This window comes from Pogona vitticeps, chromosome 3, assembly GCF_051106095.1.
Source record: "Pogona vitticeps strain Pit_001003342236 chromosome 3, PviZW2.1, whole genome shotgun sequence".
Lineage (NCBI taxonomy): Eukaryota > Metazoa > Chordata > Lepidosauria > Squamata > Agamidae > Pogona > Pogona vitticeps.
In genome coordinates this window covers 163,076,454-163,095,054 of record NC_135785.1, presented here as the reverse complement: position 1 = coordinate 163,095,054, position 18,601 = coordinate 163,076,454, and the positions used below count along the sequence as shown (strand labels likewise).

The 18,601-nt window shown below is 39.8% G+C and overlaps 1 pseudogene; it reads left to right on the top strand.

Annotated features, from left to right (window-relative positions):
- Positions 1-6,551: 6,551 nt before the first annotated feature.
- On the top strand, positions 6,552-6,690 carry LOC140706218 (U1 spliceosomal RNA; annotated as a pseudogene).
- Positions 6,691-18,601: the final 11,911 nt, after the last annotated feature.

Genomic DNA, 18,601 nt, shown 5'->3' with positions numbered 1-18,601 from the left:
CACTATAAGTCAGAATTGACTTGATAGCACACAATTATTATTATCAGTTGACATTAAAAACTGCGCCTTCTGAAATTTCCTTGTCTAAGCAACTATCAAAATTACAAAGATATTTTCCTCTATTTCATCTGGCTACTCTTAACTATGAGGATGAGATCGGAAACTTGCCTGCAACTTAGATAGAGGATAGCAATGAATCAATTCTCTTGCTCTGGCCGAAGGGTGAAGGGACAATATATCTGAACCACTCTTAATTCTCTTGCAGGAATCATAACCACAAGAAGTGAATCACATCAAAATAGATTTAGAGCTGTACATGCCAGGTAAATCATCCCTAAGACATTGTCCACAGTGCAGGGAGCACTGTCCATTCACAGGGAGAAAGTCTTTAGATCTATGGCTATAGATATCAAGACTTACACCTTGTTTTACTGCAGTTTTGTGGAAGCCTCTGTAAAGTTTATTTATTTATATATTTGAGTATTTATTGGATTTTTATACTCTCCTTCTAGTGGCATGCCACGACTCTGTGTGGTTTACAAACATAGACACAGAACACAAGAACACTCAACCTTCCACCCATCTATAAATAATCTTAAAAACAATCATAACAAAAGAACCACAAGTGATGACAGCAGTCAAACAGCGGGATCCAAAAATAACATAAACATAAAAACTATTTTTGAAGAGAGGTGATCCTGAAAAGCATCTCTGAAGAACTGTGTTTTAACACTTATCTGTAAAGGCTTTTTTTTTTAAAAAAAAATGTTTTCACCATAAGCACTGATACCAGGACTAGGGGCTCCTGCTACTGATTCTGCAACTTCAGAAGCAGAGCATGGCCTCGATCATCACTTGCATAGCAGATATTTTATTTTAATCATTTTATCTTTTATTTTATTTATTTATTTATTCATTAAATTTATATGCTGCCCCTCTAGACCATGTCTACTCGGGGTGGCTTACAACATAAAATATATCAAATAAAATATATATAATCATAAAAAATACATTTACTATATTATTATTTATTGTATTTTATTTATATTTATTTATTTATTTATTTATTTATTGGACTTATATACCGCCCCATAGCGCTACAAGCACTCTCTGGGCGGTTTACAATTTTAAGTATACAGGCTACACATTGCCCCCCCAGCAAGCTGGGTACTCATTTTACCGACCTCGGAAGGATGGAAGGCTGAGTCAACCTTGAGCCAGCTACCTGGGATTTGAACCCCAGGTTGTGAGCACAGTTTTACCTGCAATACAGCGTTTTAACCACTGCGCCACGAGGCTCTTAATTGAATTTTAATTGTTGTAAGCTGCCCAGAGACCTTTGGGTAGAGTGGGCAGCATATAAGATAAATAAATAAATAAATAAATAAATAAATAAATAAATAAATAAATAAATAAATAAATAAATAAATAAATAAATAAATAAATAAACAAACAAACAAACAAACAAACAAATAAATAAATAAATAAATAAATAAATAAATAACACCTGCCTAGGACTATTGTCTTCTGGTATCCTAATCCACTAGGACCCCATTTTGTTGTTTCAAACCCCTGACTGGACCTGAAAGTTTTCTCCAATTATGATTTTGCCTTGACCTTACTTCCCAGTCAAGAATATCCTATGTAGTAAGTGGATATTCCACAGGTAGCTCCCCACAGCAGGCAAAAAAACCCACCCCCCACACTTTGTATCTATCATCCATAACTCATTATAATTAACAGTTTTCATAAAGGCACACCCCTTTTATTGGGCAAAACATATCAGTCAATTCATCAAGTAACAAAAGATATGCCTGGCATTTTAAAAGTTCAGTCTTCACATTCTGGTTTTTGTAAGATTTCCAAAGGATTAAAATGAACAAACATGAGTATTTATCAAAGGATGTCCAAAAGTACAAATCCTTCCCTATGATGTGTGCCTATCATTTTCTGATGTTACCCATTAAGACTAATGAAGTCTTCTTATAGGTCAAAACTGAATGTTGTCTTGGAAGTAAAAGCCCTGTACTTTATCTTCTAATCTTCTTCAAAATATTGACTCAAGGTTCATTAATATTCATTCTTGCTAAGGGATAAACCAGCAAGGCTGTCTTAATAGAGTGTGATCAGAGAACACTGATGGATGTGTCCAAACAGCTTCTCCTAATATCAAAGTCAATATGTTCGGACACGCAACCGGGCATTCAGGACTCTCATTAGACAAGAAAAACCTCAAGTCTTGAGGCAGAATCTTAATGGGTTATAGGAGTTTGCAACATGCCAATTAGCTAGCATGGTTGCAAATAAATTGTTTTTTTTTAAAAAAAAAAATATTTACAGCTGCCTGTATTCCAAGTAAACATTTAATTTATTTCTATGCAATGATTTGCAGATTGCAAAATTTCTGCATTAAAATTTGAGTGGCATAAAATTCAGATTAAAGCCACTCCCCTCCCCTCCAAGGCTCTGAAATTCCAACATGTTGGCAAAAAATATTATTTATTTATTTATTTATTTATTTATTTATTTATTTATTTATTTATTTATTTATTTATTTATTTATACCCCGCCTATCTAGTCATTTCGACCACTCTAGGCGGCTTACAACATAAGGATAACAAGTTCTTAAAAAATTTATAACAATTAATTAATTAAATGATTCTATAAGATGGGAAAAATAAAAATAAATCAAATAAAGAGGGGAAAAAAAGGAAAGAGGACAGGAATTAACTGGAAGGGAAGGCCTGCCTATACATCCATGTTTTTAGTTGGTTAACTCTGAGACTACATAGTAGCAGCAAAAATAAAGACTATACTGTAGAAGCAATCCTTTGCAGCACTGAGATGTATAAGAAAAGTCAGACTCCCCCAGTCTCTGTGGTTGCTTTTAGTAACAGTAGTGATAGCCAGTAATGGTAATGTGTACACGCTACTTTTTAATAACTCCTTACAATGTAACTTTAATACATTAAGAACCATGACATGTCACTTGATAGTCCATTGAAAACCATTGATACTATTTTGCCCTCTAAATATTTAAGCTTTAAATGCCTGGAAGCCTCAGCCAGCATGATCTGGTAAGGCCTGTGAAAGCTGCAGTTTTCTATGTCTGGAAGGACAAAGCTTCTCTCCTCCCCTTGCTCTCTGCATGTGAACACTGCACCGACATTCCTGCCACTTTCACAGGTGCATTTGGTGGGGATACAGGATAGGGTTTTCTCTGTGCTTGCACAACACACTGGGAGAAACTTGGAACTTCTTGCCTGGTAAACATTTTTTAAAAAATCAGTATAAAATAAGGCAAGAAAAACAGTTCACAAAACCAAAGTGATTAACTATCTAATTCTGAGCATTTTTACACACGGGTAAGTTCCACTGTATGCAGTGAGACTTATTCCCTATTACGGATACATAGACTTAGGGCCATACTGTTCATCCTTCGTTTTTGAAGACCTTTCCCATCAGATTGACTTATTTTGCAGCTATATGGCTGTACGGGTGGATCCAAACACAGTTACACCTCAGGCAAGCTATACAGTCAAATCCATTTACTACTTCAAGTAGAGAAGAGCCATTCAATCAGAGGGATTGATGTGAATGTTAACATAACAAGTCTTACTCACTCATACTTTAGGTGGGGCTAAGAATTAGATAAAGCCCTAGGAGACCAAGGGAAAGTGTCATGACTAACATAACTTTTATCATTAACAATAGCTAAGTCCAGATCCAACTCATAGAACTAGGATGCACAGCTCCGTCTTTAAAGCATAATCCTATAGACATTGGATTTGAGTGGGAATCATTCCTAGGAAAGGAGCACTTACAGTCTGAAGAGTTGCCCATTTCCTTTCATATATGGTTATTTCATGATATATTAGGCCAGAAATGCAGGATAACTATTTTCAGTAGGTTCCAAGGGCTGGGCTCAGTGATTTGAACAATTCCTTTTTTTGTTCATAAATCATAAATTGCAGCGAGTCCCATAAGGTTGGCTGTTAGGTCATTTTTAAGTGTTAGACCAATAAAAGTGAATCCACAAGAGAGCATAAATGAGGCTTCATAATTATGCACTTAATTTAGGAAGAAGTAATTCTGTTCACAATAAGTGGGATTGTATGATCTATTCCCATGAGCCTTCTGCAGTTGGAACTTACTACTGGATTTCAGCCAATATGTCAGCTGCAAATTTTTAAGAGTTGGCTCCTAATGTTTAGGCTTGACCCTTGGTCCACCTCAGCAATGCTGAGAAGAAACAATAACAACAACATGATTATTATATAGTCTGTTGCCATATGCTAACAGAAGGAAATGAATTATGATATGTCGTTGCAAATTGTATCAGAAAGAACATGAATAAGATCATGTATTGGAGTAAAAAATCAGTGGGAGAATTGATAGATCTGGTAAAACAGACCAAGGATCTGCATTGTCTGGGACTCATGTGGTTGCAGTGATTCTCTAGAACTTCACCAGAATGCCTACATTCATAGTGCCAAACATTAGCGGTGGCCACTGATTTTGCCACTTCTGTTACTATTAAAATTTAGGGGAAACGGTTACAGCTTTCTGTGACACAGTGATAGCTCCAACTCTAGATGGCTCAGGCCACTGTGGAAGGGGGTCAGCTGTCTCCTCCTGTTTGCTTTTTGTTGTCTTTTCTGGTCATATGATGACACCTCTTTTCTGCCCTCATGATTCTTTGTCAGTGGCAGCAGCAAATGGGGGATTGTTTGGCCTGCAAAATGACAAGGGTGGGTGATACAGACTATCACCCACCATCTTGTAGGACAGGTGGCTGCACAACACAGCTTCAGAGCTTGGAAAGGTGCTATTTTGGACTATAACTCCTAAAATCTCCCAGCCAGCAACACTGGCTTGGGTTTCTGGCAGAAGTAGTTGAAAAAGTCACTTTTCCAAGTTCTGGGCAGGTTTGATAGAAGACCATCGTTTTAGGAAGTGTGGAGAGTTGTTTAGATACCATATCTTCATACCTGCTCTCATTCATCATGTAAGCACTTCGGGGGCAAAAATCCCCTGCTTTTAATGTAAGCATAGAGCAGTAACTGTGTCCATAACAGAACTGAGTGCTAGCAATGAAGCAGGCAGATAATCAGGGAAATAATAAAGTGCTCCCTGCTCTGGAACATCTCTCAAACCTCTCCCCCTGCAACACAAAGTTCAGGCCATGGATCTCAACCTAAGACTAAAGGATTGCTCACAGCTGCCCCCACACCAGATGTATTGAAAGGACATTTGGTATGGCACGTGCAGACACAGACCAACCCAGAGATTAGACCAGCAGTGCTGCATTGGGTGAAGCTACTCTGCCAGCAGCCAATACTAATGTTAGATAGAGGTAGCACTGCTGAACCATTAATGCCTGTTGCACAGCCTTGAACTGAATAGATAGTAACCATATTTTGGTCACAGAATTAATCTTTTTTCATACACACAACTGAAAACCCAGTATTGCAAAATGCTGCCATCACATCCTGCCATTTTCAGTATCAACTTAAATGTGATTATTTTAGTGACTACAGTGGTGCCTCACTAGGCTAGACGATTACCTTGCAAAATGAGGAATTTGCTAGACAATGACTTTTTTGCAAAACGATTGTTCCTATGGGCGATTTTCACTGGAACATGTTTAGGTCATTGCCTCACAAGATGGGTTTGTTTTTTTTACAGTGGGGTCTTGACTTGAGAACTTGATCCGTATTGGAAGGCGGTTCTCAAGTCAAAAAGTCTGTAGGTCAAGTCTCCATTGACCTACAGTGCATTGAAAACCGATTAATCCCGTAACAGGCCGTTTTTGTTCCATTTTGGTTTTTTTCTGGTCTGTAAGTCAATTCTCAGGCTGCAAGTCAAACCTAAATTTTGCGGCCAGAGAAGTCTGTAACTCAAAAAGTCTGTAAGTCAAGCCGTCTGTAAGTCAAGGGTCCACTGTACCATGTTTCACAAGATGGTTTCCCCCCATTGGAACACACATTAATTACTTAAGACCTACTTTTTTATCCCAAAAAAGTGGAGGAGAAAGTGTATGCTTCTGGCTTTCCAGGGTCTGCCTCCTGGAAAAATAAAAAAGGATAAAAAAGTAGGTCTTATGTAATTAACGTGTTTCAATGGGAGAAAAAACCATCTTGCAAAGCATTGCCAATGGGGCTATGACTGCAAATTTAAATGATAGAGGATGGTGAAAACAGCCAGGAACCAAAGGGTAAAGAGATTGTTAAAAAAAAAAAAAAAGGGAAATCACAAATGTAATCCCCCATTAACACAAATTATGGAGTTGAGTTCCCCACATTTGGGGAAATCATAGGGATCAGCAGCACACCCAAAGTGCAATGGATGAGGTATTAGCATAAGGTATAGCATATGCTAATACCTGTGCACTAGAGGATTGTGGGAGGAAAAACACTGAGGAGCTCTCTCGGCCTCTGGCAGGACTGGGGCTGTGCAGCCCTGTACTGAGTGGGAGGTGCAGCCAGGGGGTCACCATGACTTGGGGGGTTAGGGGACAGAATGGGGTAGGAAGTGAAAGGGCCATTCTAACTCATACCTTGCAGGGGAAATACCATGTCATAAAAGTGGTTTTCCCAGGGGGAGGCTGATCTGTATGATTTCTCCAAATTTGGGGAACTCAACTGCATAATTTGTGTTAATTGGGGATTGCACTTATGATTTCCCTGGTTTTTGTAGACTCCTTTTCATCTCTTTTCCTCCTCATCAGGACCTATTGCAAAGGCAGCAAGTCCTGGGGATGTCTTGTATTGCTTTCTTCCTCTTTTTCTTCCCAGTGGTAAAGGATCACGGCAAAAGGAGTCACCATTATCAGGAACCAGGGGGCTGCTTTGACTCCTTTCACCCTCTTTCTTTGCTAGAGAGAGAAAGAGGGAGTTGGCCATCTGAGACCCACTGCATTTCCAAAAGCAGTGCAGGTGAGGGGATTGCTTTTCCCCAATATGGTATGGGGAACTGTGTTTTACAAGACGATTGGACAATTTTCGCAAGACAGTGATTCCCCCCCCCCATTGAAACGCATTAAATAGATTTCAATGCAGTGGAACGAATTAAAATCGTCTTGTGAGGCACCACTGTATTTTATAACCACTGTATTTTATACAGCAGTATCATGTTTGACAGCTGCAGGTTTGATATTCTAGGCAGACAACAAACCTTGAGGCTACAGAATTCCTGACCAAAGTAGTCATGAGTGCTTTCCTGGCCTTTCAAGGCCCCTTGGCACTACTGTTTGTCTGGTGCTGCCGCCAAGCCTGACTGATGTAACAAAGTACCTTCCATCTCTGATCAATTGCTTCAACATTTTCCAGTGTGGTCTTTCACGCTGTCAGCTGCCAGTCATGAACCCTGCAGTCATCAAGTATAGCAACATACCTGGATGTGTGTGCAGAGGTTGGAGAACTGAACGTTTTGGACTAGAACTCCCAGTATCCTCCAGCTGGCACAGTCTCACTGGCTAGGAGATTCTTGGGGCTGGAGGAGAGTTTCTCATCCTAAAATTTCAGGGGGAGACATCCTCCTGGTCTGGATCATGATCTTGTCTTCATTCTGAGTATATATTTAATGAGTTCTCCTCTGCTATTCCTCAGTAACCCAAACTTTAATTTGCTGCTGGGGATATTTGGCAGCAGTTTTCACCCAGAATTTTGCAAACCTCATGTTCTTTTTATCAATGCATTCTCAAAGGCTTTTACAGCCGGGATCCGATGGTTGTTGAGGGTTTTTGGGGCTGTTTGGCCATGTTCTTAGGGTTTTTCTTCCTAACATTTCACCAGTCTCTGTGGCCAGCATCTTCAGAGGACAGGGGTCAGAACTCTGTCTGTGCTCTGTTGCAGTTTGTTGGGTAGTTGAGTATTTATAGCTATGGGATCAGCTTTTGTCCTTTTCAGGAGATTGGGTGATTATGGTGATCAGAGTGTTTTTGTTGTGGGTGTATTGTTATGATAAGGAGGAGAGATGATCTGTCACTGTGATTAATGGGTGTTGTTAGCTGGTCTTTTGTGTGCAGTGATCACTGGTCCTTATAGCTGGGTAGAGTTCATTGACCTTTTGCAGGCTATATTTTTCAGTGCTGGGAACCAGGCTTTGCTGAATGTAAAACTTTCTTCTTTTTTGTTGAAGCTCTGCTGATGTTTATGGATTTTGGGTTTTTTATATATTTAAATTTTTTAACTACGGTAGGGAATACAAAAGGTAAAAGGAAGTGGGGGAAAAGGGAAAAGATTAGAGGATAGGAGAATTCAGAGTATACAATCATCTAAACTATTCATATTTCTATAACAAATTAACTTTCTGCTTTTTTTAACTATTTGATTACCCTCCAGCTATCCACCTACAGTTATATTTTAGTTTAAATCTAAGTTACCTCAACACTGTGAGGAAACCAAGACCATTTGTAAAATACATCCCATTGTTCAATTTCCTTTTGATTTGGACAGTCATTCAGCATGCCTGAAAGAGTATCCCTTTCTGTCACTTCCCATATTTTCTCAGTACGCTCCTCTTGTTTCCATAGCTCTGCTTTCTTCCAGTTTTTGGAAGAGAAGGATGGATCCAGGACAGTAATCCAATTTTAACATATTTTCAGACTGTAATTGCTAAATAGCTCACTGGGTAACTCTTTAACCCATCTATGTTACCTAGTATCTTACTCAATAAAGGTAGTTCTGGAGTTAGTACAATTTCATTTAACTGTTGTTTAACACCAGATAACTTCTCTTTCATCAGCTCTTCTATCTGGCTGTGACACTCATTTACTTGCTGAAATCCTGTTGTTATTATCTTTTGCATGGTAACCTGCCATTCATTATCTGATTTTTGTGCCCCTATTCCCAGATTTTGAGATTGGGCAGACAAAGTCCCCAACATATGATATTTTAATTTTTTGGAGGCCATTTCAATCTTTCCAATGAGCAGGGTCTGTATAAATAATACTATATCCTTGACCATAGTGGCCAACCCTCAAATATCTTTCCGAAATTTCCACTATTTTATCAACAAACCCAACCCACAATCATAAACCGCTCCTAGGTTCTTCCTCCCATCCTTACACAGATATTATAGTATATAAATCAACTTTTACCCCAACAATTTAAATTACACCCGTGGCAATATTATGAGAGTCCCACACAGTCCAGCCCAAAAAAAAAAAAAAATCCAGACTAAACAGCAGACACAGGGAATCAGTCTCTCCAGTAGATATCCTTATAATCTTCCTAATGTTCTTTCCATTTAATCCAAAGATTCAATAAAAGAAAAAAAACCTCCAGTCCTGGTTTTTCTAGCTCCTCAGTCTAGTTGGTTGCGTCATCTTGCTGATGATTCAGAGTCCAGTTTCTTTCTTCCAAAAGCTTATTCCTCCTTCTCCAAAAACCCAGCAAGATCCTGTTATCAGAGTCCCACACAGTCTAGGGAGAAAGGTCCAGGCTAAACAGCATTCACAAAATTTCTGTCTCTTAAAGCCTGTCCAGTGGTATTTCACTCTCGGATTTTTTCCAGAAAGAAAAGATTTTTCCGTCTCACTGTCTCTCTTTCGACCTTGAATCAGCCTGCTGTTTAAGAATCAGTTTCATTTTTGAAGAGACAGGCTGGTAAGCAAAACTTGCTGCTCCTTATCTTCTTTCGGCCAAGTATTTTCACTCTAATTTCTTTTTCAGCTTAATGGGGTTGTTCATAAATCAAAGGCTTCAACTTACTTTGTTATTATATATTTTCAATGCCGTATTGCTTGTTCTTCTCTCCTCGCAGGGTGGGGGTGGAGTTGCTCACAGCTCTCTGCCAAAATGGCTCCCGCATCCGATCTGTGCTCAGGTGAATTTTCAGAGGCAAGAAATACCAGGTTGCTGCCCAATCTTCCTTCTGGTGCTCACCAACTGCTTCAGTGAGACATCTCATGGTCTCCCCTTCGATCCCCATTTCTAGAGGGACCCCAGACCAGGCGGTTCCAGCTTTTCCCGGGAGCTGTTCCTGGAAGCTGCTGGCAGCACCGTGACAAAGCTCCACCTTATGTTTGTGGATTTCAATGGCTCCCCTGTGCAGTTTAACATAATGACTGCTGGTGTTGTCCAATACTTCAGTATTTTGAAATAGAATTAAATGTCCAGCTTGTTTTAGGGCATGTTCAACTACTGCCAATTTTTCCGGTTGTTTTAGTCTGCAGTGTCTCTCATTTTCTTTGATTCAGGTTTGAATGCTTCATTTTGTGGTTCCAATATATACCTGGACGTAACTGCAAGTTATCCGGTATACTCCTGCAGTGGTGAGGGGGTCCCTTTTGTCCTTTGTTGACCTTAACATTTGTTGTATTTTTGTGGTGGGCCTGAATACTCTTTGTTGGTTGTGTTTTTTCAAAAGTTTCCCCATGTGGTCCGTACTCCCTTTGATATATGGCAGAAATACTTTACTTGTGGGTGGTTGTTTTTCCTTTTCAGTTTGGTGTTGTTTTCATGGTTTGATGGCTCTTGTTATTTCATTCTTGGAATAGTCATTTGTCTTTAGGGCCCAATTCAGATGGTTGAGTTCGGTGCTGAGAAATTGAGCTTCACACTTCCGATTTCCACAGTCTACCAGTGTTTTTACTATGCCTCTTTTTGCCCATAAAAGGTTGGATGTCATGATGGTTGTGGGTGGTGGTTGGAGTTTTTGTGTAGGTACCGGTCTGTGTGGGTGGGTTTTCTGTAGAGCTTGTGTCCCAATAGGAGGTCAGTTTTGCGTATGACCATGGCATCTAAGAAAGGGAGTTGGCCCTCTATTTCTTTTTCTGTGGTGAATTGTATATTTGGGTGGATGCTGTTGAGATAGTTTAGAAATTATTCCAGTTTTTCTTCACTGTGGTTCCAAATTGCAAAGGTGTCATCCACATATCAGAACCAGACTGTGGGTTGAAGGGTGCTGAAGCCAGGGCCTGTTTTTCGAAATGTTCCATGTAGAGGTTTGCTATAACCAGGCTGAGGGTTATCAGCCTGGCTATATCATTTTATCAAATTGATGAACACACACTGTTGCTCTTTGGAAGTGCTCATTAAACAACCTCAGTGAAATTCTCACCCAACTTAATCTGTGTAGGGAGTGGCTGTACAGAGTCCTATCCCAGTGTAGGAAGCACTGCCGCAACTTTTAGAGAGAATATGAAAGTCTCATTGACTTAAGGAGTATAACATGTGAACTGACAGCAGAACAGAACAAGCCTTTACTTGCTCCTAAAACTGGGACCCCCAGTGGATCCTCAACTACAACTCCAAAAAGTCTTAGCCAAAATAGCCAGTGATCAAGGTTTCTATAACTACAACTCCTAGAAACCTTGATCACTGGCTATTTTGGCTAAGGCTTCTTGGACTTGTAGTCCAACAAATAGTAGAACCTCATTTGACAACCATTGCCCTAGCAACATGTATAGATGTGGAATATTAGCAGAAGAGGCTGAAAAGGATCTCTAACCATAAAAGGTTGGATGTCATGATCTTCCTTCTATTGATCAAAGGCATCTGCCCATGGAAGGTGCTTCTGCTCATTTTTGGGAGATTCCTCCCCCCTCCATCCCTTGCATCACAATTCATACCCATTCAATAAAATCCAGCAATCCACTATGTGACATATTCAAAGCAGTGGAGGGGCTGTCAAAGAAGAGCAGAGTCAGAGAACTCTTCTTTAGCTAGCCTAGTTTTATGTTTCTAAATCTAGATCAAAACCCCAGAGGTGTTCTTAAAAACAAACAAACCACCATTATGGAAGGTTAAAACCGTTAGCAGGACCTCCTGAATATCAAACTGCAAGATTATGAGAAGCTGCAACACCACTGTTCTGTTGGGTTTATATGAACAACTGTGGAAGCCTAGTAGAGCCTAGGAGACAGCAGTCTTAGACCAATCAGCACATTACATCAAATAATAATGTTAAAAGCTTGTAAACATCCCAGGATCAACTTTAAAAAGATTACTTTTAAACAAAGGGCAAAGGACATGTTTGGTCAAATCCACATTTTTTTTCAGGACATGCTGAACTAGATAATATTTAATATCACACCCTAGAAATGCAATTTTTATAACAGCTTGAATTTATAAATGCATTTAGCCAGGTTGGAGAGGAAAAAAGAACTATGAGTTTAACTTTTTCTTGCAGCGTTAACATATTTTTGGATTATGGTTGGTTGTAATAAGATTTATTTCTGCTGTCTGTATTCAGCTGTGTTATTTCCTCTTTACAACTTTGTTGTAATATAATATGTGGTGAGTGATTTTTTGAAACAATTTCTTCCCTTCAGCTGCACTGCCTCCAAACTCACTTGTTTTTATTTGCTTAATCTGCATTTGAAGATATGCTGGTTTGGTTTTTAATTTTTAAATGCTCTACATATTTCCCATTATGTTCTTTTTTTCCCCCTCCCTGTTGTCAGGGTGAACCAAAGGCTGAAAATACTATCCATCTAAATCAGGACCTGACACAACAAAATAGTAGCTGCAATATACGATCACACTTAGCTTATAATAACTGCTGCCATTAAAATTAATCCCATTACAGACTTGCGCTTTTACAATCAGCAGGTGATAATCATACATTCTAAACCTGACATGATATAGCTATCATCGCAAGACACTTCTAATCATTATGTGAGCGAACACTTGGAGCATTTAATCAGGTAGCTGCATATAATTGCCATTTGACTAGGCACACAATTAAACTCAACACTTCAAAGAGAAACTTTTAAAAGTCTCTTTAAAAGATGCAGACGGAGGTAAGATAAACAGCATTGTCTGAAACAGGGAAGTGAGGAATCTATTGCCATCACATCTCCAAAATGAGATGCAAGACAGTAAATGAAGTTGAACAAGATCACATCTTTGTTAGCCAATTCAAGGGAAATGCCATAAGAATCCAAGAAGGGAAACTGAATTGCAGGAGCACAAGCTTCTACACAGATGAAAACAAGTGGCATAGATTGAGCAGTAAATCCAAAAGAGGGCAACTTTATCCTGGCTTGCAAGCAATTGTTTAGAAAGTGTTTTGAGTCAAGCTTGTGGTTGTCTTTATGCCAGATTGTTAACAGGATAAGGTGATGCTGGCTTTCCCAAGTGCACTGGAAAGTGTCTGCAAGGGAAAAGCTTATAGGTCCCTCAAGAATCCTCCATTCTCACCTCTCCCAGAAAATCAGCTCAAAAGGTCTGAAAAGGATGTCATCTATTGACCAAGAAGGTGCCTCTGTGTGTACACCATCATGAGCTAGGCACCAAACGACCTTTCCAACCCACACTCGTTGCCAGGTCTGACAAAATGGGGAAAAAAACAGCAAACAAGGAAGCTAAGCCAAGCAAACTTAAACAGTGAAGAGTGTGTTTTGTTTGTTTAAGGTGGTGATTTCAAGGTTCAATTGTGGGGGCACTGTGATGCGGGGGGGACAGAGGCCCATGGAATCCTGTTGGTGGACTATCATTCCTCTCCCCAAGACCTTCTGAATGTATCTCCTCAAGCTTTCCAGTGGACCCTGAGGAGGAAATGATAAAAGAGGATGTATGCAGGGAACCAGAGAACTGGTAGGAAACAAAGACAAGTGAAAATGCAGGATCAGGAAGAGAACTCAGACCCACGGGAGGGAACTCCACCTCCAGGACACCCTTGGAATTGAAGAGATACAGTGGACCCTTGACTTACAGATGGCTTGACTTACAGACTTTTTGAGTTACAGACTTCTCTGGCCGCAAAATTTAGGTTCGACTTGCAGCCTGAGAATTGACTTACAGACCAGAAAAAAACCAAAATGGAACAAAAACGGCCTGTTACGGGATTAATCGGTTTTCAATGCACTGTAGGTCAATGGAGACTTGACCTACAGACTTTTTGACTTGAGAACCGCCTTCCAATACGGATTAAGTTCTCAAGTCAAGACCCCACTGTATAAAAGAAATTTTAGAGGTGACATGAAGAGTAGTGGTGTCTGGTATGGAGAACAGGGGCCAAATAGAGGCTCCTGTACAGACAGGGGGTGAGGTATTAGAAGAGGAAGACAACTGGGAGGATTACCAGAAGCTTACCACCTGGATATTGAGAACCCATAAGAGCCTGAATCTACCAGGAATTGGGAGTACCTCTTCAAAGAAAACCTTTGGACCAGAGTACTAATGCGGCTACAAGTTCCCCAGGGGGAAGGGGGAAGGCATCTAAATCCTGTAAACCCAACCAAAACCCTCTTAGAAAGGTGGAAGAGATTGTGCCAAGAGAGAGAGGTGAGGGAATCCTCAAAGCCATTACAAGTACCCTGGTGAGAACTGGGGTAGGAGCAAGGAAAGTTGCTGTCTCAGGAATGCAAGAGGGAGCCTGGAAGACCACAGGTACGGTTGGCGTGTGGAGTTATAAGCAATCCCTGCTGTGTAACTCTGTGTACCAAGCCATCTTGCCACACTGACTGAAACGTCCATGGAAAGATTGAAGGTGAGGGTAAATGGAGGAGGCATTGCAGGGATGAATAAGTTGCCTATCCAGAAACATTGACTAGTTCTATTTCATTAAAAATTGTAATGTATTTCAACCTGATCCAATTTTAATAAGCCTAGTTGTGTGCAAGAACTTTTCAGAACTCATTTATGGAACCTTATATGAGAGGGTGCTGATAAGTAAGCATGAAAGAAGGAAATCTCATGGTCCTGCAAGGGGGTCAGTGGGATTTACAGTCATCTAGAGCAGTGGTTCCCAACCTTGGTACCCCATATGTTCTTGGACTAAAACTCTCAGAAGTCTTCACGACTAGCTGTGCTGGCCAGGATTTCTGGGAATTGTAGTTCAAGAACATCTGGGTACTCAAGGTTTGGAACCACTGATCTAGATAATTCCCATTGAACCTCAGGGGAGAACTAGCTGAATTCATACAAAGGGAATGGGTGAGTTGGATGTCAGTAGGCACAGAAAACAGAGGGGGAAATGGTGAAATGGCCTTATGAAGGCCGTGCTCTGCAAGTCTTCTGACACTTGCCTTCACTCTGGGCAATGGATGTGGAGAAAACTATCCCCATATGACTGCTGAAGGAACTGCCTTCCGTCAGATTTTGTGGACTGGATTTCCCCAATTCTCACAACATTGAAATGGGAAGAGATCAGATGCAGTTAGCATTTGGAACACTGTACATTTCAAGACTTTGGAAAGCATATCAATTAAAAGGCATGTATTGAAAAAGCACACACACACACACACACACACACAGAGAGAGAGAGAGAGAGAGAGAGAGAGAGAGAGAGAGAGAGAGAGAGCTCTTTTGGCAAATACAGAACCATATTATTAAAAGTTTAGAGGCATAATGCTCCCAGTCACTATTTGATATGAAGAACCACAATTAAAATGTCTGTCTTTCTTCCCTGGAAACTGAGGCATGATCAAGGTTCTACTTCCTAGGAAACATCCTGTAACACTTAAGCTTCCCTCTCTTCTGTTTCAGTTCAACCACCAGCTGTGATTGATTCTAAGACTAAAGAATATACAGTCTTTTGTGACCAATGCTATAAGGCAACATGTGACAATATTACAAGAAAATGACCAAACTCGAAGCTATTGAACACTTGGTAAGTCAGTGACTAAATGGGATCATGTTTTCATTGTCAATAAATAAAGTCATGAGAATCTTGGGGAGGGAATATATGTGGAAGAGGGAGACTAGAGCAACTATTGCTTTCTTGTTCTTTTATCATGGCTATTATTTCTTTGGCTTCCTTTTTTGTCCAGGCAATTCCCTTTGGATCCCACAGCCTTCACGCTTCATTTACTGTTGGATCTGAAGATGAAGAAATACTCCTCACTGAGCAATGAACATGTGGGGCAAATGCGTTCCTTTAGCATTGTAGCTGCAATAGATGCAGGGCACTGGATTCTTGGCATTGCATTAGAATTCTCCACTTAGATATATGCCACGTTAATGTTTTCTTTATTTTGCATTTAGTTTATCTACTGCAACCAACAAACTCTTTTTAACTGCATATATACATCATTTTAGAAGGTTTGCAGAGTTGAATCATAAGAACTTCCCATACTCGTCATATCTACAGTAAAGTTGTTTTATAGGACTTGCAATCGTATTTGTGTCATATGACACCTGGAAATTGCTGCTGCAGGCCATTTTTTCTAGTAATGAATGAGTTTTGGAATGTGTATTGTTACTCTTATGGTTTCCTCATTTTTTTCTTCTGATCTCCAGCCCCAAACACCAGGTGGAAGTAGAAAATCTTTTACAATAAATACTTTTTTTCTCAAAAACTTTGGTTAGGGTAAATGAACTGACTTTGCTCTTGAAAGTGGTAGACATCATACAGTGAAGGATGAACTGACCCTAACTAGTACAACGCCAAATCACAAATCTGCAAAAGGCCAGAAATACTAAAAATCAAAAGTTCGCCCCTCATGCCCCCTTGCTTGACCATCAAGACTCAGAGCACACGAAGGCAAACAATCCCCTCTTTTACACTACTGCCACCAGGTGATCACTAAATCAACATTACTTCTGGAAGATAAAGATTCAGGTCCACACTCAAAGTCTTTTAAATACAGTGGTGCCCCGCTTGACGATTACCCTGCTTGACAACAAATCCGCTTTACGATGAGTTTATTGTGATCGCAAAACAATGATTCAAAGGGTTTTTTTTACTTAACGATGGTTTTAAAACAGATGATTGGTGGGTCGCAAAATGGCTCCCTGCTGTGCAGAATGCCTCCCCACTGTGTTTAGGATGGATTCCTCGCTTTACAGGCACCAGAAAATGGCCGCCCTATGGAGGATCTTCGCTGGACAATGAGGTATTTCCCCTATTAGAACGCATTCACCAGTTTTTAATGTGTTCTAATGGGTTTTTTTACTTTCGCTTGGCGACAATTTCACTCTACAGCGAGTGAACAGATTATCGTTGTCAAGCAGGGCACCACTGTATAACTTTTGTTTACTGATTACAGAAATTGATACTGATTCATGACTATCTTCTATAGGTAAAGTTATTATTAACAACAATCTTCTCTTTGATAATACACTCCTAACTAATCACTGCTCAGATTTCCCCAAACTCCACACTCTATCTCCTTCTCCACTCCCTCACACTACTCATACTCTCCTTTACTGACACTCCAGCTCCACCTCTTATAAGATCTCTCTTGGCTCTGCCTCTCAGCAACATGAATATGCATGAACAATTAACATACAGTGGTGGCTCGCAAAGCGATCGCTCTGTATAGCGACGAAATCGCTTAGCGACGCTGTTTTTGTAATCACAAAAGCGATCGCTTTGCGATGGTTCCTATGGGGAAATGTCGCTTTGTGATGATCACAGGGAAGCGATCATCGCAAAGCCCCCATTTTCGGCCAGCTGATTGGCGGTTTCAAAATGGCCTCCGGGTAAACAAAATAGCCACCCACTGTTTTCAGGCACAAATTCCTCGCTTTAGAGGCACCGAAAATGGTGGCGCTATGGAGGAACTTCACTTAAAGGTGAGTTTTAAGCCCATAGGAATGCATTAATCACGTTTTAATGCATTTCTATGGGCTTTTTATTTTCGCTTAGTGATGTTATCACTTAGAGAGAGAGTGCATAACATGCTGGTTTGACTGACTGCAAGGAGACAACCATGCAGTATAATTGTTTTTACTATTCTGTGTGACAAAGCAAAAAATTAATAAATTTAAATTTTACTGATTTATAAAAATATGCAAAGATCAGTCTGAAAATGTGCAAAAGGTCTAAGACCAACAAAAATTAAATGTCAAAAACCTCTTGCAAATTTTTGAGGTGAGAAGAAAAATTCTTGCATTGTCTCATTTACTACACGAGAACCAAACACGCCAAGATTTACACTCTAATTAGACTGACAGTTTTTCACTTCCCTACTTGTTTCTGTCCCCAATTTAGTAGCAACAGCAGTCACTCCATCAGTGAACAGGAAAAGATTCCAATGAGAGTCTCAAATACACTAGTATGAAAATAACATTTGGCTTTTATGGAGGCATTATTTTGATGTATGTTTCTTTTTGCTTCAAGTAACTATAGGTATTTATCTTAATAACTTTGATTAAGAGGATAATTTTTTTCCTAAGCATTCAAAAAAAAGCATTCTAGTCATGGTCTTAAATATACTTTGTTTCTGCTGTGCAGCTGTCTTCTAATACCCTAGTACTTTCTAAATAAGCCTTATGCCAAACATTTTATTAAGAGTCTAATAAATGAGATTTCTTACTCAATTTTGAGTAGCAAAGACTGAAAGAAAGAACAGCAGCAGCCAACACTATAGTATCTAGAACTGCCTTTCCCCTGGTATTCAAAGTACTACTGTATACTAATACTATCTGTATAACATTTATAACAGCCCTGTGTGTAAGGTCAGTCTTGCTTCCTCTTTAAAATTGATATATACCGTAGATAGTGACAATTTCCATATCAGAAGAGCATTTGCCTAAGACTATCCATTGAGTTAAGTCATTCAGGTTTCACCTCACATCCCTCATTGTTACTCTACTATCATTGCCAAGATCTGTACATACTTGAGGGCCTGGACAGTCCTCTCAAAGCTTGTTCTGGAGAACTGGTTTTTAAAAAATGGCTGAAAACACCTTTCAGCAATTTC